Source organism: Halichoerus grypus, chromosome 1 (genome assembly GCF_964656455.1).
Source record: "Halichoerus grypus chromosome 1, mHalGry1.hap1.1, whole genome shotgun sequence".
Classification (NCBI taxonomy): Eukaryota; Metazoa; Chordata; class Mammalia; order Carnivora; family Phocidae; genus Halichoerus; species Halichoerus grypus.
In genome coordinates, this window is record NC_135712.1 from 194,831,806 (window position 1) to 194,856,817 (window position 25,012).

Consider the following 25,012-nt stretch of genomic DNA (forward strand, 5'->3'; position numbering starts at 1 on the left):
CTTTAGAGGAGGAAGGACTCCCTTCTGTGGCGTTAAGCCACTGAAACATGGGGATTTCATCTTACAACTAGTACGATATTACCAATAGTCTTTCTTTCTTTACCTTTCTTTCTTTCAATAATATCTGTTTAGATTGTCTACATCCCTTAGAAACCAGCTCAATGTGCCAAAATTAAACAAAGGACTCTTCAGAGAAAGGCTATAGAACTTTGAGAAACAGGGATATTCAGAAAATAAACTTCTCATTTATAGAGGCCATCTGTTATCTGTGACCCTTCATTCATTCACCCTCTTCCTGGGAATAGTCTTCCCACATTTCCTTTGGGAAACCACGCTCCTCTGAGCCCAGCTATGTGATTTATTTTTTTTAATTATTTTCTTATTATTTTTAAATTTTTATTTAAATTCAATTAATTAACATATAGTGTATTATTAGTTTCAGAGGTAGAGCTCTATGATTCATCAGTTGCATATAACACCCAGTGCTCATCACACCACATGCCCTCCTTAGTGCCCATCACCAAGTTACCCCATCCCCCCACCCACCTCCCCTCCTGCAACCCTCAGTGTGTGGTTAGGAGCTTTGATTCTGGAGCCAGCCATGTGATTTAGAGGACACAGAAAGCCCATCAGTGTGTGAGCCCAGACTGGCTTGGGCCAGCCAGTACTCCTGACCCTCTGGCTCCAGTGACTGGCCACTAGAACACAGGAGGAAGCAGTGCTGAGTCCTTCTGGCAAAGAAAAGACTCCTCCCCCTCTGCCTAAGCTAATGCAAGAGACCCTCTCACTCAGCCTGGACACTGCAGCTTTTTTTTTTCAAGACTGTTTTTTTAAGAACAGTTTTAGGTTCTCAGCAAAATTGAGAAGAGATAGAGATTTCCCCTATACCCCTGGCCCCATACATACTCAGCTTCCCCCACTATCAACATCCCACACCAGAGCAGTACATCCGTTATGAACAATGAACCTACACTGACACATCATTACCAAATAAAGTCCATAGTTGACATTACAGGTCACTCTTGGTATTATCCATCCCATGGGTTTGGACACATGTATAATGACATGTATCTACTATTACATCATTCAGAGTACTGTATCATACAGAATGGTTTCACTGCCCTAAAAATCCTCTGTATCTCTCCTATCATCTCTCACTCCCCACAGACCCCCAGCAACCACTAATCTTGTTATTGTCACCATAGTTTTGGCTTTTCCAGAATGTCCTAGAGTTAGAATCATACAGTTTTCACATTGGCTTCTTTCACTTAGTAAGATGCATTCAAGTTTCCTCCATGTCTTTTTGTGGCTTGATAGCACTTCTTTTTGGAGCCAAATAATATTCCCACTGTCTGAATATACCACAGTTTATCCATTCACCTACTGATAGACATCTTGGTTGTTTTCAAGTCTTGGGAATTATGAATAAATCTCTTATAAACATCTGTGTGCAGGTTTTCATGTGGACACAAGTTTTCAACTTCTTTGGGTAGATACCAAGAAGCGTCATTGCTGGATTGTGTGATAAGAGTATGTTTAGTTTTGTAAGACACTGTCAAACTATATTCCAAAATGGCTTGGACCATTTTGGATCTTGCCAGCAATGACTGAGAGTTCCTGTTGCTCCACATCTTCTCCAGGATTTGATGTTGTCAGTGTTCCAAATTTTGGCCATTCTAATAGGTGTGTAGTGGGATCTCATTGTTGTTCTAATTCGCATTTCCCTGATGACTTATGACACCAAGAGTGACACATGGTGCATCTTGCCATATGCTTATTGACCATCTATATATCTTCTTTGGTGAGGTGTTCTGTGGCTATTTTGCTGGTGCCCAAGGGAAACTGGCCTGCCAGTTCTGCTGTGTGAAGCCTGCAGATGGAGATGCTACTCCCTGGGGAAAATCCGAGGAATTGGGGGAAATGGGTCATGAAGGACTTCATCTTACTATCCAAATCAACACTGACCTCACATCTGGTCTTCCAGACTTCTCAGGTTTTTAGGGCTATTACTCTCTTATAGTTCAACCAATTTGAGTTGAGTTTTCAGTCCTAAATGATGCAAATTTTCTATTCATTCATTCATTCTGAATTTGGCTGAGTACGGGAGTATAATAATTACTATGAATTTGAAAATGAACCAAGGAAAATTCAATACTGAAAATACTTATTGAAATCTTCATATTATTGTCGCCTTATGAAGTCGACACACTTTTTCCCCTCTTCTTTCACAATTAGTAAAGCTTCCAAACCAAGCCTAGCGAATATGGTACAATCACTCCTGCAATGGTAATTGAGCCTCAGCATTCAGGAAGAATTCAAGCTGGACCATGGCTGACAGACAAATAATTTACAGGTAATGCGTTTATCTGCACAACCTGCATTGTGATATATACTCATTATGTAAGTTAAAGTTATAATCATTTGTTCTACTGCATCACGTTTTCAAACATTATATGGAAAACAATGTGTATAGCTCTAGCTCAGGTGGTATTGTAACCCTAAGACCTCTCATCAATTGCTCTTGTGTTTTGGCTGAATCTTAGTTCACTCTCCCCGTGTCTCTGGCCCGCATGACCACTTATTCATTCATTCATTCTAAAATTGAGTGGGTAAAGATTGATGACATAAAAAATTGACTACCACAGGACATATGATAGCAAGCATGCCATTGAAGCTGTAGTTGCTTTTATTTTGTTTTCATTCAGTCCTTCCTCATCCTGACTGCCTATATGAGTCAGTATTCTTTTGGTGACAAGTGGCAAACCGTCTCCCCCAACAAATGACATAATCAAAAGAGGGAGATAATCGATTGGCTGAGCAACTGATACATCCTGGGAAGGTCAAGTGTGATTGGACCCAGGGCTTGGGCAGTGCCAGCAGACCACCCAGCCTCAGGCTCCCTGTCTCGTGGCTCCGATCTCTATAACCGCTCTCTCCTCATGTGGTAGCCCTCAGCAGCTTGTGCACTAATCACAACTTCAAATCTAGCAGAAAAGAGCCTTCCCCAAGGGCACTGCTCGGCTCAAATGCCCATTTCCAAACCAATCACCATTGCGGGGGCGGGGGGGGGGTGGAATGCAATGCTCAGACTGGTCAGGACTGTATTTCTTATAAATCCTCTGGAACATCTTCTGGTCCTGCTGCCACCATAGCTACCAGCTCGCTGCTGTTTGCTCTTATCAAGCACAGGATAGCGGAAATGTGGTTGGTTTTACAGCCAGATGGATCTGAGTTCAAACCCTAGTTCCATCTGTTTCTGGATTGAATGAACCATTAAGCTCTCTGAGCCACGGTTTACTTATCCGTCCAGAGTAAACATTCAACAAGCATTAGATTCCTGTTCTCTTTTCATTATCATTGCAACACCAGTGATACCTAGAGTTTTCTAGGCGTGACTGATAGTCATCTGAGGGTCCTAGGGTATAATATGGTTTCTCAACATTTTGTGGCTGGAGCACTAAAACTCAACTGTACAAGCTCTGAGACTAAGAGAAACCATCCCTTTTTAGAGGTGAATTGGCCTTCGTGTAGTAAATATTTTACTCCCAGAATGTATTTTGCTGACACAGTATCACAGTTCTACACCTCGGCGAGCTAAGCTAAAAACGGAGAAGTGGAGATAGACTAGCTTCTCTCCAGCACCCAAATGAGGATAGCAACCTTTTCCTGGGAGGAAGTGGCCCCATTTGGGGAGGTGACCAAATTCCAAGTGCTCTGCCAGCCCATGCCTGGTAGACTGCCACCTAGCAGGAGATATGACTGTTTCCATTCAAGCACGTTAGACCCAAACCCACACTCCTGGAATGGTAAACACCATGCCTGAAGCCTTAAGCAACCTGCCTAACTCCAAGCTTCCATGTCATTTCAAAGGAAACTAAGCTGTTTGCAAAGACAACACTTTGACCAGTCCCAATAGGGCTAGACCAGGAGACTAGCTTGGTTTCCAGTCATAGCAATAACCACTCCAGCTCTGCTCACTGCAGAAGCTCCCCACCCCTGGGTAGCCCTCCAACCTCAGGGTTTTTCTTCCCTTCTTTAACGTATCAAAACATATCTGTTGTATGGCTCATTCCCTCAGATCTTTGCCAACCACTCAGTCAACCAACCAACCTGATAATGTAATGCATCCTTGCCCATCACAGCATTTCCCAAATAATGTGTATTTTTTTTTTAAGCAGAGGCCTCTTTGAGACAAACTACCTGCCTCGACAGAAAAAAAAAAAAAATACATCTAAAAATTCTGGTGGAGTAAGTTTGGTTGAGAAGATATTTCTCTGTTCTAGAAATCTAATCAGTTTCAGTTTGGCTAAAAGTATACCATACCATAAACATTGGCCTCGGGTCTTGAAGCAGTTAGGATTCCACAGGAAACGTGGCTGTAGATACATCTAAATTCTTGCCATGTTGCATTAAGCTTCTGGGTAGGGGGAATTATAATTGCAATGCTTTCATCATTTTGTGCATTTTTTCACCAGGCTGCATAAAACATCATTATAAAGTTCCTTTTTTTGGGGGGGTAGATTTCTGGGAGGAAGACTATTTTATCAATCCACACTTTTAGAAACATTATGGTTCCAAGCTTTTTAAAGGAATTTCTTTTTTCTCTTCTGTTTTCTTTAGCTGACCTTCAGAGACTGACCCATAAAATTGTGCCTGATGTATGCAAAGCCTAAACAGAAAAGAAACACGTATTCATTTCACCTCGGGTTACTCCCAACACTCTACCTCCTGCTTTTTTTTTTTTTTTTTTTTTTTTTTTTAAAGATTTTATTTATTTATTTGAAAGAGAGAGAGAGAGCACATGAGAGGGGGGAGGGTCAGAGGGAGAAGCAGACTCCCTGCTGAGCAGGGAGCCCGATGCGGGACTCGATCCCGGGACTCCAGGATCATGACCTGAGCCGAAGGCAGCCGCTCAACCAACTGAGCCACCCAGGCGCCCTACCTCCTGCTTTTGAAAGGTGCATAGCAATATTACCACCATGGAGGTTTCTGTTCAAGATCCTGATAGACTATAATTCAGGGCTTACTGAAAAACCACTGAGGGAACACTTCCCAGAGGAGCTTACCCTCCTCCCACGGGCCCCAAACCTTGGTGATTTGCACCCCGAAATAGATCGGCACACATACCTCACTGCTGCTCAATTTCAGTCCCAGTCACACCTGTATCTTATGCATTTTATAGACACTTGAATATTGAGGACATTTCTTAGAAACAGATCTGTTTAAACTTTTACCTGGTTGGCCAGAGAGAAGGCACTGACATGGCTGGGGCTGAGGCCACTAATTCTGAGAACTGACCCCTAATGATAGCAAGGACTGTCATTTTTGTCCAGGTTCAGAGGGATGGAATTGTTTGTTCAAACCTCTGCTTCCCTGTGCCATGAGACAGCTCAAACAGTGGAGAGAGGCCTGGCTGAGGAGTCAGGAGACCCAAGACTCTGCCAAGAGCTAGATGTGGTGTGAAGGTTGCAAACTAGTCGCGAAGGCTCAGTTTCCCTGATTGCAAAATGAGGTTGGGTATGGCGAGCTTGGCCTGTATCAGACTCAACCTTCTCGTTGTTGGGACGTGGGGAGTGGGAGGCTTTCCCTTCCAAGAAACAGAGGAGAGGTGTGGACCTTCTCCCTGGAAAGTAAACTGAGATCCAAAATGTTACCCAGAATTGATGGCCCAGGAGTATCAGCTTAAAACTGCCAAGCAAGGTACCCTCAAAACCTCCTTCTCCCAGTAAAATGAGAGCAAAATAAATAATTGATTCTTCTTTCTAAAACTCTCATGGCTGTTCTTGAGTCTTCTCTTCCTCTCATCTCCACCCCCACCCCCACATCTCATCCGCCATGATTACCTGTCATATGAACCCAAGAGAGATGTAAAGGTCCATTTCTCTCTACCTGACCCACCTCCCATCTACTCCAAGCCGCCATGGCAGCCCTCACCGACACCTCTCACTCTGATCTCCTATGGTCCATTCCGTCACACACATGACTCCTCAGCCCATGGGCTCTCTCAGCCCATTGCCCACCACTCTCCACCACCAGCGTCACCCTCCTGCTTTTTGTCCCTTGTATCTGCAAAACTCATTCCTGCCCCAAGGCCCCTCTGCCCAGACCACTCCATCCCCATTGGCTCATACACAGTCTCAGTTCAAATGCCAACCCCTCACCCCATGCAGAGAAGCCTGCCTCTAACACTTGCTTCCCATCATCCTGCCTTGACGTCTTCACAGCATTTATCATTGACTAGCATGATCCTGTTTCTGTATGGTTTCCTAGTTTACAGTCTGTCCCTCTTCCCTGCCTCCCCATCCCTGCCAACAAACTCTAAGTCCTACCAGAGGAGGGTCCTTGCCTGTCTTGCTTACTATGCATCCGAGCCATGGTGGCTGCTTACTATATATTTGTTGAATTCATTAAATAAAATAATAGTTAAATCATTCCTCTGACATTGTATAATAAAACTAGCAGACTGGCTCCTATTTTGAAATATTTTAATTGATTCTCATGAAGACATCAGTGGAATGCCATTAATTAGGTCCTAGAATTTATTTCTCCAGATTAAATTACTCTTATTCCTCTGAGCCTTCTCACCAGTGCTATTCTTGTCCTCTTAATCACTTTCCAGGACCTTCCCTGGAGGCTCTCCTATTTCTCCTTGTCCTCCTGAGAAGCTGAATAACCTTGTTCTTAGAGGGACCCACTGTAAACCCGCAGAGGAGTTAGGGCAATAATTCTGCATAGTAGAGGGCTTCAGAGTTTGGTTTCCTAAGCTGGTGTAGCTTCATCCAGCCACTTTCTAGCAAGGTGTCCTTGCATGACGTCCTCTCTCTGTGTCTTGGTCTCCTCCTCTATCAACCAGGGATGACAAAATCATCTCACAGGGCTGTCTGTAGTGAGGCTTCACAGAGCTTTCTCCTGCACAGCATTAGGCACAGGGCCTGGTGCACAGTAAAACCTCAGTAAATAACGACTAACTATTGCAAATAATGAAGCTAACACTACAGCTACTTGAAAGAAACAAGAGAAGAGCAGCAAAAGGCAGCTGAGCAGTATGCACAAGTCCCATTAGATGATTTTGGATTTTGTAGGGAAGAAAAGATAAATGAGGGAACAGGTTATTTATGAAAACTCTGAACAAAGCAAAGAGGAAATGAGAGCCTATCTGCAGCCTGTTATTGGAGTGGCACTCATGAAACAGACATCACTAATTGTAGTGTGCCTAGTGAAAGAGCGCGCGGAACATGGAAGGGAAGCAAGTGCAGGGGGGCTAAAGGTGAAGCTGCTTGAAAGGAAATAACACCTCCTTTCACTTGGTGCAAGATGAGCTAATGCAGGGATGTCAACCTGGGTTTCACACACTAGCCTTTTCAAATGCAGAGTTCCTCAGCCCTCTGAGGAGTGGCAGAGGCTTGGCTGTGTTTTCTTCAATGGCCCCAGGACCTCCACAGAGACACTCCAGCAGCCTCCCTGTTAATGGAAGGCCTCAGAGGCCCCATTTGGCTGTGAGAGTCCTTGGAGGATACACGTGCACCAAACTCAGAATGACTACTTGGAGGAGGCTTATATTTAGAGCACACACTGCAACAATGATATAGCACCCTGAGGGGCCCCCAGAAATGACAATCTTCAAATGGAGTTGGGTGAGCCTCCAAAGATCTAGAGAGCAGGTTCCATCAGGCCACCCACACAGTGGAATACTGAGCAGACACAGAAAAAGCATAAATCAGATTCCAGTGTTTTGACATAGAAAGATGCCCAAATGTATGGCTTACAGACAAAAGCAAGGTGTAAGACGCTCTGTGGGATCCAGGTCAGGGAGAACCTTACCTCTCTTCCGCCTCTCCCCTCTACACGTGCAGGGAGGAGTCCTGCAGCAAACACCTCCCATCTCTGTCTCCATCCCCGACTCGTCCCTGACTCATGCCTCCCCAGGACAGGTGGCCATCCCCTGTGCCATGTTTCCTAAAGAACAGGAAAGTGGGGAAAGAATCCAAGGCCTCCTGGATCTTGAGCTGCCTGCTCCCAGGTATGGCAGGTGCTCATCCCATCTCTCAGGCTACGTCTCGGGCCCTTCCCTGGGCTTCTTGTCCCCAGGTGGGAAACCAGTAGGAGAGGGGCAAGGAGAGGTGAGCAGACATACCCTTCTTTCTCTCTCTCTCTCTGTCCAGCTCCTCTTCCTCTTGCATCAGGGAGTGGGGCATCAGGCCAGTCCTGCCCTGCTCTGAGCCTCGCTACTCCAATTCAAGCTTCCATTTTGGCCTTAACCTGAGCCAACTGCTCCAATCCAACCATTACCAGAAAGCTGTGAAAAATATAAAAGTTAAAGATGAAATATTAATAATTGATATTTGTATAATTGTATACAAATACCAATTCAGTTGTATAATTGAATGTAGGCTAGCCCTTTTGAATGCAGACTAGCCTGGGGACCTGCTTACAGCCAGCAGAATATGGCAAGAGTGATAGGATGTCCCTTTGTGACAGATAGGAATTTCCAGACTGGCAGACTCTCTCTCTCTCGCTGGCTCTGATGAAGCCAGCTGCCATGGAGAAGCCCACACAGCAAGGAACTGAGGGAAGCCTCTGGCCAAAGGCCAGGAAGGATCTGAGGCCTTCCTCAGTCCAAGCACTCACAAGGACTGCCAACGACCACGTGCACTTGGAAGTGGGTCCATCCTCAGCCCAGTCTCAGGGGAGCCCCACACGACACCTTTGTTATGGACTTTCGATACCCTGAGTGAAGGGCCTAGCAAGCTACACCTGGACTCCTGACCTGAAGAACCTTCGAGATGATAAATGTGTGTTTCCCTAAGTCCTGAAGTTTATGGTAATTTGTTACACAGCAACAGACAACAAAAATAAGCAGCAACAGTAATAAAACGAGAGGCTATATAGTCTGGTGGGTAAGGGCCCTGAAGCCCAGCTGCTGGGGTTCAAATTCTGCTCCCCACTCCTTCTACTTGACCTCTCTAATACTAAATTTCCTCATCTTTAGCACACGGGTAGGACTAGACCCCCACCCCAGCCTCGTAGGAGGGACCCTAAGAGTTAACGCAAGTGAAGTTCTTGAAACAATGTGTGTCTCGTCAGGGCCCAATAAAGATGGGTGCTTGCTGGTTTGTGTCTGCTCACGCTCCTTGCTCTTGCCTCCAAAATACTGGGATCAGTCATCTCTTAGGAGTATTGTGGGAATTTCCACATTCGAAGATAAAACTTTTCTATTTTTTTATAATAAGCATTTATAATTTTATATTTGCAAAAAGCAATGAAGTTCTTTTTAAAATTCATATTAGCTTTCTGTTGGGCCCTTCTGAGGATGGGCTCTCTCTCAGGTTGCTATAAATGACAAATACCTGTGCAAACCAGCTTAAAGTGGGGAAGGAGTTATAGAATGGACTCTGAGTGCAGCACAGAATAGGAGGCTAGTAAATGTCCAGGGGTCTTGGGGGAAGCTGGGCTGGAGCCAGCTAGTGTGGCTGATGCAGCGGGCAAGGCCTCAGCCTCTCCTTGGCCACATGATCTTTCCTTTTGGCTTCTCTCCATTCAGGGTAGGTGGTGGTGACCCATGTTCTTTCTATGACCAGACATCCACAAAACTGATTACCTGCTCCTTGTCGCAATTCCAAATTCCCTGAGGAGGGAATCTGATTGGTCAGATGAACACTCATGATCCCACCAGCAATGATCATGAGAAGGGAGCCGGGTCCCTCAGTACAGACTGGATAGTTAAGACGACACCAGGTAGTGGAAGGATGGGTTGCCAAGAGGAGGGGAAAGAGCATGCCCAAAGTGTGTCTATATAAAGTCCATCCCTTCTTTTTACTAAGGAACAGCAATGGGATTGAGAACAATGCCCAAGAAGCTTCCAGAGACTTCAGACAAGAGATAGTGTTTGCCATGAATACTGGAGCCACTAGAAATATCTCATTTGGAAATGAATTTAACAAGTCCTTTTAAATGGTTGGATTCATCCTTTTCTTCTTGATACCCTAATCCATATGAGGTTGTTGCTATCCTATTGGGCACAGAATATCAAGTAAAAGAAGGTGGCTCTGCACAGTTGATACTCAGCCTCAGTGTGGCAAGTCCAACAACGTTTGTGAGGCCATGGGTATTGGTACTTAACAGTGCCAGTTCGTGGGCCAGTGTGCACATTATCTATAACCTAACTCAAAAAGAAATGTGTCCGTCTTGCTTTGTCCTCATAAAAGTAACAATTTCAAACAAAGTACGGGCCCAGGTCCAAGGCAAACTCTGCATCTCATGCACTGATGCTAAAGATAAAAAATACCGTTCAACTTGAAATTATACCTCACTTAGTAGAAACATTATGTGCAATTAGCATAATTATCCAATGAAAATTCAAAGGGGAAAAACTAATTACTAGGATCATAGGTTCTCTAGATTGGAAGGAAACTCACAGGTCAGTGTAAATGCCCACCCTCTCCCCTCGCTCTCCCCAACCCCCAACCGGTATAGGAATCCCCTTTACTAAAAAAAAAAAAAAAAAAAAGGAATCCCTTTTACTGTGTTCCTACCAGGTAGATGCTGATTCTGCTTCCCATCTCCATCAGAGCAGCACCTACCATTTCTAGATAACTACAGCCATCAAGAAATCTTGACTCAAGTAGGACAAACATTTGGCTTCCTCATAAAGTCTACCACTTGGTACAACATCTGCTCAGACTTTGTGTCTGGAACCTCATAAACCCTTTTCTGCATACCGAGGAGAAGTATCTTCTCATATTTGGAAGTAAGCTATGCCCAATGGCAGATATACTTAGTTGCCCACCCGACTGCCATTTCTCACGCCTCCTCTTTCTGAGCTAAGAAAATGCCAATTTTGTTTCCTTATGAGATGGGCAGAAATACACCCATGAAGGAAAGACATCCCTTCCCCAGGCCCAGAGATGAGGTTTAGTCAGTCTTTGAAACTGAAGGGCCAAAGGGACAGGCATCTGACACACCCTGGCTAGAGATAGAAGGGAAGAAACTTCTGGAAAAGTTTTTGGTCCCTGATGGTTTGAAAGAGCCCACTGACTCTGCCTCTTCCCACTGCTCCCTTGAATGTGGTTGCGTGAACTGTGATGCTTGGATCCCTAGCAATCATCTTGGTTCCATGAGGTGACAAACTTAAGGTCAAGAAGCCAACATGCTGAGAATGCAGAACATAAGTCTAGAAGGAGCCTAGGCCTTAGAAGATATCAGTCAGCCACTGCTGCTCACCCTGGAGGGGCCTACCTCCAGACATCTGATTCTATTAGATGATCACATTTGTATCACCTAACCACTGTGAGCTGAGCTTTCTGTAAGTTGTAATGGAACACATTTTAACCAAGAACTGCTCACCAAAGCTGTAGGTTCCATCTGCCTAGATTCATACGACATTTCGAGTCCTGACCTCAGCCCCACCATCCTAACCTGTCTCCTCAATACAATCCCTGTTAGTCAGGTGTGGTGAAGAAAACCCCATATGCCCCCCACCAGTGAAAGCTGCCCAAGACAGAACTGTGTCTTCTCTATTCTCACACTCCCAATTTCACTTTCTTGGCAGCCACCTCACCTCGAGGTTGCCGTTGGCTACAATGCATGACTCTTTCCCAGGTGCCTAGGCTGCATCCCTTACCTGCCATTCTTCCTGCAAGATGCCATTCGGACCCAAGTGCTAGACTTTGTGTTGATCTCTGTCATGGATCAGGTTGCTTCCCAGCCTAAAAACATTGCTTTGGCTCATTATTCTTTCATCCAGTCTATTAGCTCTACTCACAGCCCCATGGCAGCCTGGAAATCTGATCAGCATGCCATCAATGTACTCACCCACTCAGCTCTGAAAAAAAACAAAACAACACTGAATAAGACAGCAACTAGAGACTAAATGCAAACACAATACTAGCAGTTGGTCTGACAATGATAACAGACCTACCAGTGTCTCCAAAAATATACCAACTTGATACCCATTTGGATTGAACCTTTCCTGGTATTAATGCTAGCAGGAGAAGAAGGGCAGATCCATCCCACAGGTGTTAACAGTGCTGAGGAGGGAATAGTAAAGGGTGCCCGACATACCCCACATGCATCATTATTATGGCAGCAGTCAGCCTCCCCATTCTGGGTGCTCTACAATTGCAGCTTGTTAGGTTATGTGCAACAAAACCCAAGTTGAAAGGAAGTCCTGGAGATTTAAGAGCTTTGCTCTAAAAAGACTGCGTTTTATAGAATGCAGCCATTTGCTCCATAACAATAGAACATTGTCATGATTTATAAAGCAAAGCAAAGATATATGGTCTGCCATCCTAAATAACACATATATTTTTATTCTAGGCATAATAAGCAGATCTAAAGTAAAGGGATCTCCTAAATGAAATCAGATACCTGTGATACAAAGAATGCGTGAGATAAAGAAAGAAAGAAAAAACGGGAAAAGGAAAATAAATTCTAGAAAGGCAACAGAATACCTGCTTTTGCATTTCCTAAACTTTACCTTTCTATCTTATTGATCACATTCAGGTTCGTCTCCAACGCCCACCACCATTCTGCCATATTGCCTCTAGCACCACCACCACCATCCTCATCACTCCACAATTACCAACACCACTAACACCATTGTTACCACTACCATCATCAACACCATCACTTTGCCTACCACCATCCACGTGAACAACATCCATGATCTTCCCTGAGCACTGCCCCACGTTCTCTAGAGGACAAGAAGACCTGGGCTATAGTCCTGGTTCTGCTTAGTAATTGAACTGGTGACCTTGGGCAAGTCAACTTACTCTTTTGCATCTCAGATCACTAAATACATATTGAATGAATGAAAGAATTAATTAATATTATATGGAACTATTTTGTGTCTGTCCTTCTTAAGGTCAACAGAGCTACAATACAAATTATGCTAAGAAGCTCATACTTTTCCAGTGCTCAGGGTTTGCAAATTAACTTCCTATACGTGATATCATTAAATACTGCCCTGAAAAAAACTGTGAGCTATTATTTCCCTCAATGTCTTTTATGTCAAGGCTGGCTTTTATTTTTTCTTTTTGTTTTGATCCAGGATCTAATCAATATGGCAGTTACTTATCTGCCTCTCTAGTCTGGAATAGTTCCCCATCTTTGTTTTGCATTGCTTTTCACGACATCAATATCTTAAAAGAATTCAAGCTAGTTGTTTTACACAATACCCTTAAATTTGTATTTGCCTGAGTTATTCCTCATAATTAGATTTAGGTGAAACTTTCTGGCAAGAGTTTGGCATGATGGGTGCTATGTTTTTCTCAGTGCCTGACATCAGTAGGCACCTGTCCTCTGCTCTGGCAACTTTGATTACATTGTTAAAGGGCTAACCATCATTTCTCCATCATAAAGTTACTTATTTCTCTTTGTACTGAGTAAATAATCTGTGGGACATATGAAAATCATTTTTAAAATATGAAGGGCTTGAGAAATCTGTGAGATGTATAAAAACTTTTTCAATATCAAAAGTTCAAGGCATTTTAAGTGCTACAGAGGCGAGTCAGTATTAAGTACTGTCTCCCATCAGTGTTCAGCCCCGGGAATAGAGGCTCTGGCTGAGCTGGGCCCCATTCCCCACGTTGCTTTATTCCTCCAGGGTAGGAATCCTTAACCAGGAACTGGGAAGTCCCCTGTGACTATATGCAGGAAACAGTGAGCACCCATAGCTTCCAGTGTGTTCTCAAAGGTATCCCTGTCTGAAAACATTAAGAATCACTCTTACATGCTAACATTGTTAATAAAGACCTAGAAGTCAGGGAGGAAAATCAGACTGAGGGAAAGAAATGAGTTTTATTTTTGACTGACTGTTGTGAGGTTATAGAGGGTCATCTAGGAGGACTTGTCTCAAAGATACTTAGAAATACGCATTTTCTTCACAGCACTTGGTATTTTGAAATCACTTAACTTGTTTAATGTCTGTCTGTCTTCCTTCCTTCGAATGAAGCTCCTTGAAGGCAAGGTCTGTTTCTGAATGTGTATTTCAGCCCTACATCACCAGGACCAGGCACAGTTCCTGGCACACGGGAGGTTCTCAACTAATTTTACTGAATGAAGAGAAAAAAAAAGAACAGACAGATGCATCAATGAGAATGGTTGGGAGAGAGAGAATGGAAAAGCTGGGAGTGGAAAAGGGACCATTTTTAAGTTTAAAAAATCTTTGCTGAAGGAACACAGGATTGAATTCATAGAGGCACCATTTTTTTCCCACACAAAAGAAAATGGAATCACAGTTAACATGAATCCATTTTGACATGATATGCAAGACTGAATTCTGGTGTTAACTTCTGACACCACCTGAGCCTAAAATCAAAGTAAATTTGCATTATTCTTAGATAGAACCAGAAATTTAAATTTCAACATGCTGATACAACAGAGTGTAGCCCAGGGCACGACAAGGCAGGCGTTTTGGTAAACCGAGGAAACCATGACTAAGCACATTTCCAGCATTAGGGATACAGGTATGTGAGGCCAGGGGCTGAGGTACTTGCCCAGAGAACATTCCCAAAGCCAGCAGCTCCTCTTCGGCTAGAGCCTTTCCCGCACCAGCAGGCTGCTTCCCCTGCCCTCGTTCTCTTGCTAACAAAATGAGGAAGGTGGACTTGGTGGGAAGAGGACTAGCTCAGCATCTGAGGACTTGGGGCCAAGTGCCCATTCTGCCCCAAGCCAACTGAACACCCCTGCACAAGCCACTGCTTTGTCCTCGGTGTCCCACTCTGCTGCTGAAGGGCTAACAAGATCTCTGACTTCCCACCCAGCACCAAAGTCAGCTGCCTCGTGAAAGGCCAAACGAGCTGCCAAGCGCCCCTCCTCTCCTTCCTCCTCTGGGGATCGATGCCAAGGTCTAGCCCAATGGGCTTAGTCAGGAAGCACCTGACTATTTGAATCATAGATGCCAGGTGAAAAAGCCAGGATTTGCTTCAAGCAATGACCTTCCTTATTGAGGCCCCAAAACGGATTCATAGGCGGGAAAAATCCTTCTAAGTAAGGCTGGTGAAGGCTGCAATGCCTCCCACACTGGACACAATGACGTCAAAAGCCTCTACCCCAAGTACTGATTCTACATGAAGTTGAACGTCACCGAGCACAGGCTCCTGGGAGACCTGAGTCACCACGGACCGTGGGACAGAGGAAGCCAACCCGCTCCCCTCCCCCAGCTCCTAGCAAAGTGGGATTCAGTTTGTGGGGAGAGCTGGACAGCAGCTAGGATTCAGTGTCCAAGGCTGCAGAAATGATAATCTCCTTAGAAATGCTTTCATCTCTCTTTCTTTTCTCTCCATTAACCTGATTCCCCACCAGGTTTTTCTCAGTAATTTGGGAGACTACAAAATTCAATCCTTATTCACTGTTCATTGAGAGTTTAAGGACGCTGTTCCGAGCACTCTGCATGTATTAAACTCCTATAACATAGGGTAGGTAGGTATTGTCACCACCCCTATTTGCATCTGAGGAAATGGAGGCCCAGCATGGTCAGGGAGTCAAGAGTCTGAGCTCCACAAACACAGTGGTCAACAGCCCTGACCAGTCCCTACTCTTAAGAAGCTGACTTTTCTAGAAGGGGGCCCAGAAAATGAGCAAAAGAACAAACAAGATACTTTCAGGAACAGATAACAGCAGTGAAGAAATGAAGTAAAGACTTGTCCATCTTGTCCGAGGTCACATCATGGGTCCCAGCGCCAGAATCTGTGTGGTTCTTCTCAAAGGGGCTCACCCGTCATTTCCAACGTGGCTCCTCTGGGGGAACTGGTGTGAATTGTTACACACAAGCTAACATAGAAAAGAAGAATCTCAAAAACAAAAAACAAAAAACAAAAAACCTTTCTTTTTAAAAACTTTTAGCAAGTACATAATAATAACTGGATGACTGAGAATCCTCTTATCTACATATTTGCCTAAACTCTGTACTTTCTTCTTTTTCTTTTCTAATTTTTATTTAAGTTCTATAAATAGTTCACATACAATGCACTATTGGTTTCAGGAGTAGAATTCAGTGATTCATCACCGACATACAACACCCACATCATATCAAGTACCCTCCTTAATGCCCATCCCCCACCTAGCCCATCCCCCACCCACCTCCCTCCATCACCCCTCAGAAACTCTGTACTTTCTTAGGATGCAGCCTGAGGGGTGGGGTTTCCGGTTCAAAGGTTATGCAAAAAAAAACAAAAACAAAAAAAAACCTTTATCCAAAAATACAGATCTTGTTACTGTTTAAATTATTCCCACAAAGACCACCTGTGTAAACTTCTGCCAGTACCACTGCCGATTCCAGAGTATTAATCATTGATATGAATTTTTGAGAGTTTGGTGGGAGAAAGAAAAATGGGATCTTGTTGCTGCCTTCCTTTGCATTCCTTAATTATTAATAGAGTTTTTTAAATCCCTATTTTAAATAATTTTTCTATGACTTTAAGAGAGAATTTGTCAACTCAGTGAGTAGGACATTCATAAAAGATATAAGCACCACATATTTCTAACTTAATTACTAGTTTATTTCATTAAAATGAGCGCTGCACAATGTTTCTAGAAATGGGCTTTTGTCTGAGAGACAGAGAAGAGCACGTGTGGTTTCGTTTCTAAGTCAGAAGCGGAAAGCCCAGGCAGCCTCGCAGAGGAATCACCTCCGTGTCCCCACCCATGCTGGGTAAGGACCTCGCCAAAGGGCTCCCCTCAGCTCATAGCAGTTCCCGTCCTAATTCTTTTTTTTTTTTTAATATTTTATTTATTTATTTATTTATTTGACAGAGAGAGACACAGCGAGAGAGGGAACACGAGCAGGGGGAATGGGAGAGGGAGAAGCAGGCTTCCTGCTGAGCAGGGAGCCCGATGGGGGGCTCGATTGGTTCCCGTCCTAATTCTTAAAAGCACTGGAAAGTTTTTAAGGAGAAGGAAACAAGAAGCAGTTCTCCAGGTTTTTTCTGTGGCTAATTTAAGTTGTAGTAACACAAAAATACTTTTCACTTGAATAGCCTTTAAGATTCATTTTGAAAACAGCAGTAGCCACCTTGAGACATATTTATTTTGAGTTTTCAGCACTCCAACAGCGGGGGTACAAAGAAAAATTCTAAAATAACTACTTATAAAGCTCAAATGAATTTAATTAGACTGCTAAAAATGAAAAAAAAACCTAAATTATAAACTACCATAGACATGATTAATTACATTTACATTATGCACAAAGCCCAAGAATGAAACCACCCCACACGGGTTCCTCCCAGATTCAGAGGTAGGTACGGTCGCCCGCAATACAGGCCTTGGCAGAGGAAGACCGAGAGCCAGCAGCTGCAATCAGAGCGGTACAAGTTAGATCACAAAGGGTCCCTGCGCCTCTGCAGCCTCCTGAATCCCCCGGGCCACCTGCTTCCTAGAGCAGGTCATGAAATCCCTCCCCTTGGAGTTCCTCAGCCAGATTCCAAGCTTTCCCCCAGGCCAGGACTGGCCTTTCCTCGTCCTCTCCTGTCCCCTGTGAACCCAGGACACACCCCTGCTTCTGATCTGTCCTGCCCACTGTCATTATAGCAGGTGCTCACTAAGTAAGTGCTGAAGGAGTAAATAAGCACCAGCAAGGTGAGCTCTCCCTCAGGAGGTGAGGGTGACAGACGCATCAAGATGTCCGTGACACGTTAAGTGGGGGGTGGGGGTGAGGGCAATCAATTTTCAAACTGTGTAAAGAGGATAATGTGATTTTTAATTTTATTTAAAAAATGTGTCCATGAAGAAATGTCTTTCAAATCCTTGCACATTTTTTAAAAACTGGGTTGTCTTTTTTTGACTTAAAAAGGTTTAATTCGACCTCTGTGTTGAGATAGTGTGTACACAGAATACAAATCACTTTTGAAAATGTAAGGAAAAAGAATTTTTTAAACACTTTTTCAAGGTTCTAGTTTGGGGATCAAAGCTGCTAAGTACACGGCCTGGTCCCCACACTCCATCCTTGGCCAGGCATGGATTCTGGACCAGATGTAGGGCCAGAAAACCAGATTCTCTCTGAGCCTCAGTGCCCTCACCTATAAACAGAAATACCGGGACCTAAGTAGGATATATCACTGAAGGAAGACTCAACGTGTGGAAACTGGGGTGCCCGGGCCTTGCCCGTCATGGCCCAGACACAAGGACAGGGTGCCAGGCTCACACATAGTGGAGAGATGGCTGCACTACTCTAGAAACTTAAGGACCTCAGACGTATCTGATGATCCTGTGGGAACTGCATTCTGCCCGCTGAGCGCCTGAGGTTTGAAGGACTTCTCAAATCAGAGAAGTGTACAATAGGTGGTTTGTAGCTTGATTGTCATTTTTAATTAATGTTGTACTGGAATTCGATGGTGCATCTGGACTCACTGGTCCTTAAAGAGGATCATAAAATATGAGCAAAAGAACAAATACCTAAGGGGGCTGGCGTGTGAAAAATGACTGTGCATATTCCAAAGGAAGAAAATTAGAAAGAAACATACCATCATCATCAGGGAAAGCTGCTGTAAAGGGATGCCATGATGCAATGACCCGAAAAACAAAGAACTGTATTTCTCTCTCACATAACAGTGTCAGGGTGAAGGTGGGCGTGCAGGAGGCGGGCACCTCCCCGTGCACTGTGGGCCCCCCGAGCGCCCCCCCTCCCCGGCACTACCATCACAAACATGGCGGAAGCTGGGCGGCCATGCATGCAGGTTCCAGCCAGCAGGAAGGGGAATGAGAACAGAGGACTCACCCCCACTGTCACCCCAGGCCCGTGGACGGTCCACATCGCCTCCACTCATGTTCCACAGGTGACAGCTGCATCACCTAACCACCAGAGAGGCTGGGCAAGGCCGTCCAGCTGAGCGGCTGAGGCCTGGCTATCATTCCATTGCTACAGAAAAAGAAAGAATGGCTTTTGGTGGACAGTCTGAGGTTCCTGCGTCCTGCACCAAAATTCTCAAGTGGCTCTATGAAGTTGGCTTATGGGAATTTTTATTTTCTTCTTTACATTGGTATCTGGATTTTTCAGAAATTTTCATATTGTCCTCAGGTGCTATACAAAATAAGAGTCATGGATATAATGATCTTGGGTTTGGAGCCAGGCTGTCTGGATGCAAATCAGCCTTACTAACTGGAGGACTTTGGACCAATGCTTTCTCCTCCATGACCTACGTTCTCCCCAACCATGTCACGGGAGCAATAAACCCTACCTCACCAGCAGTGTGAGCTTTGAGGGAGCGAAGACCTGTAACACACGTAGCCTCAGGCCCGGTCCACAGGGACCACAGTGGACAGCATTGTCTAGCGTCACACAGTGATGATGGTGACTGTTAGCATCATGGGCCTGGGCTGTGCTGGGAGCCCATGGGCCTGGGCTGTGCTGGGAGCATTACTCTCCCTGAGCTGGGCCTTCTTTCTCTTCCTGCTCCTTCCTCATCTTCAGCCCCTTCATCAAACACATGCATTCACTGAACACGAAAGGCTCTTCTCTCTCCTCTCCCTCTGTCTTCCTCACTGCCCTCGAACTCTGATATCTCCTTCACCTTCCTGCAGATTTCTAAGATTGGGGAGTACTCAGGGGTCCCACTTGCAGGTAGAAGTGGTGACTGGCCCTCAGGTGCTTGAGTTATTTAGATCTGATTGCAAGGGTAAAGCAGTGCTCCCTGAGCATCCCTGAGCTGTCCTGGAAGGACACTAACCTGCAAGTTGGTCCCCTTCCTGCACCCCAGCTAGTGGGCCAGAACCCCCCCTCCTGTGTCCTCCTCATACCCCTTTCTTCGTCCCTTCCTTTTCTCCTTACACCCAAACACGTGTAAGCTTGGCTAAGCACAAGGTGAGGAGGCTTTTAAACAGCTCATTAAAACTATTAAAAGCATGGGAGATGATTGTGCAAAACTTTATTAGATTGCTTAGGGGAAAAAAAGTTAGAAAGCCCGGCTGTTTTACTACGGATTTCTCAGGGCTCTCCATACAGGCTTCTAAATTTGGATCTCAAGAATTATTGAGCTTTGACTGGGAAAAAAACTAAAGAATCTGAAGTCCTGCCAGAGCCCAAAGTAATTCTCCCGCTCTTTCTTCCAGAACCCTTGGAGAGGGAAGAGCCTGGTTTGTCCACTTGAGGGAGGGAGGGTCACTGTTGTTGAGTATTTGGTGGGGTTGGGGGGAGTATGGACAGGTTGAGGTTCTCCACTAAACTCCCTCTCTCTTTACAACCCTGAAATGAATTTTTGCAGGCATTCGTGATTGATAGATAGGAAGTAGGAGGTGGACAAAACACCAGAAACCCACCTGGTTTCTAGTTGAGTCAAAGACAAGCAAATGACTCAAAACATATTCAAAAGACAAAGGTGCAGAGCAGTCCTCTGTTCGGCTGCTAAAAGGTCTGTGTGTTGGGGTGGGGGCTTGGCACCCGGAGAAAAGAGATGGGAGTGTGTCGTGAGCACACGTGCACAAAAGCCCACGTGTGTTGAGGGGCCAGGTCTGGCCTGGTGAGTGTGGCAATGCAGGCCTGGAGAAGGGTCAGAAGGCTGGCTTCTAGAGCCTCAGAGCAAGGCAAGGCAAGTCTTCTCCCCGTGCTCACCTCCCAATGATAAAGAGAAGGATGAGTACTGGACCTCTAAGAGCCCTTCGCCTCTAGCAGTCAGGAGACTCCCTGGGTGGGACTCCGCTTGCACTTCCTGAGCACCTACTGTGCGCCAGGCCCCGTCCTAACCATGCCCTCTAGCCCTCCTCTACTCATTTCGTTTCCTCTCATAGCACCCCAGGGCAGAAGGCCTGTTTTCCAGAGGAGGAGACTGGGACTTAGGCAGGTAAGGGACTTGCCCCAAACCACAGAGCCTGGAAGCAACAGCTCCAGAGCTCAAATCCCCCTCTCCTGAGGCATCTAGCCTGTCTGTGCTGTGCGGGCTGGTACATGTGTGTGTGCACGCATGTGTGTAAATAGGAGGGAGCTGGGGCAGTGACTGTCTTTCACTTTAGTCACCTCATCATATGCCCCCCCCACCAGCCCCTTGAGGAGGGCTGGCCTGTGCACCGATCCCCACTGTATCCCCCAAACCCAGCCTGGTGCCGAGGTGTGAAGACAGATGATGAAGTTGCAGAAATCCCTGTGGCTCCCTCCAGGTGCTAAAGGAAGCAGGCAAGGAGCTTTTTTTTCTCTAACAGCCCAACTCTGACCAAAATCCATGCTGTGGAGGACCCTGGCCGGCACTCCCTAGAGGGGCTGCATCTTGTCTGCTTCTGCCCATCGGAGCCCCGGAGAGGACCTGTGACTCAGGCTCCCTCTACAGCACGGCCAAACGAGCCTCCCCGCTCGCCCGCTGGAGGAATTCTGCAACACTAAAACCAGGTAGTGTATGTGGAGAGTGAAGCATGCGAAGCAGTATTTCAGGAAACAAAAGGTGTTGGGCAGAAGGGTGCTCGCTTAGAAGTCTGGATTTGGTAGGTTTGCATTTCTGAGTAGGTTCCTCTTTTCTAAAATCCATTCTTGTCTTATTTTCATGTCTTCTTCAAAAAAAAAAAATGGAGGGGAGGAGAATCACGTGTTCTAATATCATAATACTGGGGGTTCCAAAGTGCACCCTGGAACCGTTGCAGGGATGGCTCCCCATTTCCTGCCACCCAAGCCTCATCCTCCTGGGCTGGAGCCCCGCTGACCACTGGCTTGTCCAGGCTGCCATGGACCTGGCCGCTACCATCCAGGAATTGCCTGTGATGTCCCTCTCCCTGCCCTTAAAGCTGCTGGGACAGATGACTGCTGTTGCCAGGGGCTCTGTAAGGTGGCTGCAAGTAAGAAAGAAGGACCGGACCTCGGGGGATGCTCACACCTTGGGATGGTGCTGTCCTGCAGGCGAGGCACATCAGGTTAGCAGAGCGGCTCAGAAGCCCGGCCCGAACACACTACCGAGGCTCACATCTGGCCTCCACTTCCTTGCCCTGGGACCCTAGACAAGGGTACGCACCCTTTCTGGGCCTCAGCTTCCTCCCCTGTAAAGGGCACTGTGACTTTTCATCCTTGGAGGATTGAAGATTAAGTAAAATAAAATAACATATGTGCTGGATGGTAGTTGGCAATATTATTATTTCTATGCAAATTGCTTCTTTCCTCTGCAGGCTCAGAATCCACCCTGAGCCCATTTTCTTTTGAAACTTAATTTAAAGAAATGAAAATTACAATGAGATACCACTTCTCATCTATCAGATTGACAAAACTCCAAAAGTTTGATAATAGAGTCTGTTGGTGAGGCTCTGGGGAAATGGACACTCTCCTCAATGGCCAGTGGAAACGCAAACTGCTACAGCTCTGTAGAGGGGGATTTTACAACAGCTAGCAAAATTACACACGCCCTTATTCTTTGACCCAAGAAAGTCACTTCAAGCAATCTATCCCAGAGACATACTGGCAACAATGCACATTAAGAGACACATTAAGAGACTCTTAACCAATTGCAATGTTTGAACCTTATTTGGGTCCAGATTTGAGTAAATTGTAATTACAAGACAAGGAAATGTGAACACTGGTTGGGTATCTGATCATTCTAAGGAATTATTAGTCATACTCTTAGGTGTGATCATGGCCTTATAGTCATGTTTTTCTCAAAGGGTCTCTATCTGTCAGAGATACTTATTGAAATATTTATGAATGGAATACAATGTCTGGGATGTGCTTACAAATAATCCTAGAGGAGGGAATGTATGGGTGACAGGTACTTGGGGGTTTACTACAGTATCCTGTTTTTGTATATGTTTGAAAGTTTATGTAGTAAAATTAAGACATTACAGATAAAGCTGAAATTCTCCTTTGACCCCACCTAATCCAAGCACTTGGAGCAATTTGTAATAATACACATATATTTTGATTAATCTAATTAATTTCCGCCTTTCCCATTAGATCTCAAGCACTAGGAGAGCAGATATTGAGTGCAGTTTTGCTCACCAGCATCTATCACAGTGCCAACAACATAATAGGGCCTCAGTCAATAGTCATTGAGTAAATGAATTAATAAGTGAAGGAACTATAGAATGCCTATTCACACATGGATAAGTCCCTTCATTTGCATATTTTTACTAGACCCCTGCCTCTATCACATGGCAATTCACGCATAAGGTTCAATGGCAGAATAGATTCAAGCAACAAATGGGGCCACCTCCCTTAAAGGTGCTTTTGCACATCTGAAGTTCCATGTTTTAACAACATAGCAGCTTCTTCCTGGAATATTCCTCCAGCTATAAGAGATGCCTTGCAGTTGCCTGCCTCTCAATCCCTACAGCCCCCCTCAGAGGATGGCTAGTGTTTAATCTGGTATGCCATCATTCATGGTCAAGCCTCCCTGCCTAGTGGACCTGGTAGGCAGGGTCTAGACCTTAGTTGACTCTATTTCCCCTGGGCTTGATAGCTGCACATCTCCTAATAAATATTTGCTAGAACATCACTGAGTGAGACAGTGAATGAGTGAAGGAGTTATTGTGGGGCCCTTAAATACCCATTCTCTCCTAGCTGTGGGGTCTCACTGAGTTCTGGTCCAAGAGCTAGAATATACCCCAAAGTTCTTTCAAGAAGAAAAAATAAATAAATCCTGGCCCTGCTGCGTCCTCTCCGTGGCTTAGTCCACATCTGCCTGGTTGGAACGTCATCCCAAAAGGCTCTTTATTCCCAGTGCCAACCCCTCCCCTTGCTGCCACGCCTGCCTTTGCCAGCAGGTCAGAGTCCCTGAAGGTGCCCTGTGAGCGCAGGACGTCTTCTCCCCATGCAGTCCCTTCTTTAACTTGGCTGCCAGAATGTTCAACACCAAGTTATTCTGGGCAAGCCCAGCAACTTTTGTTGCTGGCATATCTGTTTTCCTCCTCTTTCTACCATTTTTTCCCCTTTGAAAATTCTTCACAAATTTTTTTGTATGAATTTTTTGGTAAGTTGCTTCAAATCCAATCAAGGAGGGAATAGAGCCAGACAAGTATCCTGAATAAAATTGTACACTGAGTCTCCCCTTTCTCTTTATACCACATGAATTTGGAAGGAATCTCAAGACTGAAATGATTTGGGCAACATGTGCACCTTCAGAGAGTCGCACCCTTCCCTGGAGAAGCGGTTGAGTCCAAGGCTGGGGCACAGAAAGTACAATATGAACTTGGAACATCTTGTGCCAGAAGTAAGGAAGAATCAAAGAATGATAGGGGATGGGTCAAAATATGGCCCAGCTTGAAGGGGCCAAATTTGAGACAATATGAACATCACAACAAGTAATGATAAGAGAAGAGTTGAACCTATTGCATAAAACAAAAATGAACAAGCCCACACTCAATTAATTTATCACTTGGCTGGGGGAGACATTGTCTACCTTACAGTAGAAAGACAATAAACAAATGTAAAAGGAACAACGGAATTAGGACAATTGCCTTTTGGCAACTACCATACTAATTACTTTCAGGCAAAAACCATCATTGAATGAAAACACTGGTGGGTGAAAGTTTGAGGAGTAGGCAGAATATTTACACAGTCTCCAATCGCATCAGTAGTAGTGGGCAAACCAATACCATGGGCTTCTTGATGTGACGCACTGAGAAAAATGCAACATCCTTTCTGTGGTATTTTTGCTAAAGAATCGTAGTCTGAATCCAATCATGGGGAAACATCAGACAGATCCAATGTAAGGGCCGTTCTATAAGATAACTGGCCTGAGAAGTGTACATATAAAAAGGATGAATTTTAATGTATAAAAATGACACCTTGATACACCTGATTTTTAAAAATAATAACTGACCGGGACGCCTGGGTGGCTCAGTCGGTTAAGCGTCTGCCTTCGGCTCAGGTCATGATCCCAGGGTCCTGGGATCGAGTCCCACATCGGGCTCCCTGCTCTGCGAGGAGCCTGCTTCTCCCTCTGCCTCTGTCTCTCTCTCCGTCTCTCATGAATAAATAAATAAAATCTTTAAAAAAATAAATAAATAAAATAAAAAAATAAAAATAATAACTGACCTGCACTCCTTCCAAACAGCAATGTCAGGGAAAACAAAGAAAGACTAGGAAATATTCCAGATCATAGGAGACTGAAGA

The 25,012-nt window shown here is 45.0% G+C and overlaps 1 long non-coding RNA gene across 8 annotated transcripts in view; it reads right to left on the reverse strand.

Annotated features, from left to right (window-relative positions):
* LOC118542381 (uncharacterized) overlaps positions 1–25,012 on the reverse strand; it is an 88,702-nt gene that overhangs the window by 52,570 nt on the left and 11,120 nt on the right. For 3 of the 8 annotated variants that reach the window (XR_013449557.1, XR_004920555.2, XR_013449555.1), the window contains exons 2-3: positions 11,621–11,821; positions 8,135–8,296 (exon numbers count right to left, since the gene is read on the reverse strand). The exons of 2 other annotated variants lie outside the window; for them this stretch is intronic. This is a non-coding gene — a long non-coding RNA (uncharacterized LOC118542381). Of the gene's footprint in view, positions 1–8,134; positions 8,297–11,620; positions 11,822–18,712; positions 18,854–25,012 lie in introns of all 8 variants that reach the window. 3 more of the 8 variants (XR_004920562.2, XR_013449561.1, XR_004920561.2) reach the window with 3 other exon arrangements.